This window comes from Tupaia chinensis, unplaced genomic scaffold (genome assembly GCF_000334495.1).
Source record: "Tupaia chinensis unplaced genomic scaffold, TupChi_1.0 Scaffold000604_1, whole genome shotgun sequence".
In the NCBI taxonomy this organism is placed as follows: domain Eukaryota; kingdom Metazoa; phylum Chordata; class Mammalia; order Scandentia; family Tupaiidae; genus Tupaia; species Tupaia belangeri.
This window is the reverse complement of record NW_006160122.1, coordinates 1,417,894-1,420,816: the sequence shown is the minus strand read 5'-3', so window position 1 is coordinate 1,420,816 and position 2,923 is coordinate 1,417,894. Positions and strand designations below refer to the sequence as shown.

The 2,923-nt window shown below is 56.4% G+C and overlaps 1 protein-coding gene across 1 annotated transcript in view; it reads left to right on the top strand.

The window, feature by feature from the left end:
- EPHA10 (EPH receptor A10) overlaps nt 1-2,923 on the top strand; it is a 59,783-nt gene that overhangs the window by 41,911 nt on the left and 14,949 nt on the right. The window lies entirely within an intron of this gene.

Here is a 2,923-nt window from a genome sequence, read left to right as displayed (position 1 = left end):
GCTGCAGCCGCTGGGCCTGGGATGAAGGGGAGCTAGCTCCTTAACTCCTTCCGTGTCAGAGTCAGGCTCCAGCTGCTGCCATGCGATTAGGATTCCCCGGAGGTGCTCAGAAGGCCCCAGCCCAGCCCCAGGGATCTAGAGCCCTTGAACACTGGCAAAAGGAAGAGAGGCAGTAATTGTGTATGCGTGTGAGTGAGGAAGACAGGGAGGGAACGTCATAAGCCAGAAACCCCCACTTCCAGCAGAAGGAAACTGGCAGGAGAGTGGGCAGAAAAAGGCATGGGGCAGGGAGAGGCAGTTGCAGTCCGGTGAGAGGCGTCCAGCCCTTTCGCCCGCGATGAAGGCCTCATGCTGCACCCCTTCTCCCCAGCAGTGTGCTCTGCGGCAGGGGCAGGCTGTGCACACCAGGTGGGGCCAGGCTGGTGAGGTCTGCAGCTGGGGAGGCTGGATAATCGCACCCTGGACCTGTCCCTGGGCGGGTTGGGGCACAGTGAGCGTTCATTTGGCACTGGCTGTTCGCTCGGCCTTGATGGAGGCACTGGAAGTGACTGAGGAGGGGAGGACATTGTCCTGCCGGCCAGAGAGCCAGCACTGCCTGGGCTGGGTGAGTCGGGAGGGCAGGACACGGAGGGAGCTTCTTCCTTAGCCATGCTGGGCTTGCTGCAAAGCAGGGGTGGATGGAGGCTGACTTTGAGCTCTGGGGCTGGGCAGAGCAGGAAAGGGAGAGGAGGCAGAGGAGGGAGTGGAGGGAGTGAGGAGCGTGTTGCTGGCAGAGGCTCTGCAGGACGAGTGCCTGGGAGGCCCTGCACGACAGCCAGAGCCGCAGCTGGAGCAGGTGGGTCCCCGTACTAGTTCGAACTCAGGATGCGCCCAGTGGGTTGACTCAGCCTGTCTAGTGCTGGGGGGCCTCTCCAGCATGCAGGGCCAACTTCACAGACTCACACAGCCCTCCCCATCTCTGCAGTGCCGCTCTGTGCTGGGGCCCACCACTCCTTTCCCTCCAGTGCAGTGTGGCCTGGCTCACTCGGCAGTGTGGTCCAGTGGAAGCTTCTCTTTTCCTCCCGGCTGTGCACCCCAGTCACACCTCCACCCACTCAGCTGCCCCTCTTCATCTTCACCCCTCTCTGCAGGGTGCACCCCTCATTCACGAAGTCATCCTGTGTGCCACTGGGGGGCCCATCCCACCTGGCCTGTGGTTCTTTGACGTCCTCATCCCCAAGGACCTTCTCTTCTGTCCCCCTCGACACCTGGCCATGCCCCGGACTGCTCTGCTCCCAAATAAATGCTCCACTTCTACTTCTGGCCTGCAGCTGCCCCGATCTGAGAGCTTTCTCTCCCAGCTGCTCCTGTGGTTTCACCTCCTCCCTGCCTCTAACTTCTCCCGCGGAGCCCACATACCTGCCTGCACCCGCCCTCTCCCTCCCCTGCTGCAGACAGGTGCCTTCCTCCTAGCTGGGATGTTCCTACCCTCTCAGAGACTCAGATTACTCACACAGCCATCCCCACGGAGCTGCTCACATCTACCGAGGTGTAGTAAGCTCTTTGTAAAGGTGCTATGGGGGGGTTGATTTTATTAGAGAAAACAGAGGCGCCGCCCCACACCACCCAGTCCCATAGCTACTGAGCGAGTGAGCTAGAAGCAGGTCCTCACAGATGTCAGAGCTCCTGCCATCAACACCTTCCACACCCACTCCATCCCAGGTGACAGCCCTTCTCTCCCCCCCAAATCTAAATGTGATACGCCTATCTTTTTTTTTTTTTTTTTTTTTTTTTTTTTTTTTTTTTTTTTTTTTTTTTTTTGAGAGGTTTTTGCGATAGGGCGCGTGCACTCGCCAGACAGACAGAGACATAGAGACAGAAAGCAAGAAATCCCCCCCCAGAGGGGATGGTCACGCCGCAATCCCTTCTCCATTCTCTTCTCAGGATCTTGGGCACGCACGCACATGCGCCCGGCATGAGTTGTAAGCCACCAGGTCCTGGACGCGAACCGTGGTCGCCTACGTGGGAGTCCAGTGACATAGCCATTAGGCTAACTGCTGGTTCCCAATACGCCTATCTTGAAAACTTCTCCTGGGGCCGCCAGGTGGCACAGTGGTTAAAGGTGCTGGACCTCACATGGCCCACCATGGTTCGAGTCCTGGACCTGGTTGCTTGCTCTCTCTCTCTCTCTCTCTTTCTCTCTATCCCTCTCTGGTCAAATGAAAAGAAATGAATGGATAAATAAAGTTAAATAAAGTAATTCTTTTAAAAAAAGAAAACTTCTCCCTGCATCTCCAGGCTTCATGCGATCTCCCCGCTTCCCTCCTCCACATTTCTTTTCTTGGTTCCTGTGCCAGCTCCACCCCAGTGTCCTTTGCTACCCCAGTGTCCTTCCTGTGCCAGCGCCACCCAGTGTCCTTCCTGTGCCAGCGTCACCCAGTGTCCTGCTGTTCTCCTTCTACTTCTCTGGCATTCTCTGTGGTCTTCTCCATGGCTTCCATCTCTGCCCCCCACTCTCAAAATGTTGGGGTTCCTCAGACTTGCTCCTTGTCCCTCTTCTCAGGCTCCGCCCTCTCCCTGGACAATGCTCATGGTCCTAGAATCTCTATCTTAAGAGCAGACCTCTCCTCCAAGCTCCAGACACCTACATGTCTGACTCCCTACTCTGCTCCTCTCTGCCAGCGCACACTCCTGCACATGCTGGCGTCTAAGTGTGACCCTTTCCCTCCCCTCCTTGGGAAACAGCACCACCGTAAACTCTGCTGGGCCTCTTCTCCTGCTTCCTTGAGTCATCTATCTACCCTCTACCATCTATCTACCCTCTACCATCTATCTACCTCTACCATCTATCTACCCTCTACCATCTATCTACCCTCTACCATCTATCTACCTCTACCATCTATCTACCCTCTACCATCTATCTACCCTCTACCATCTATCTACC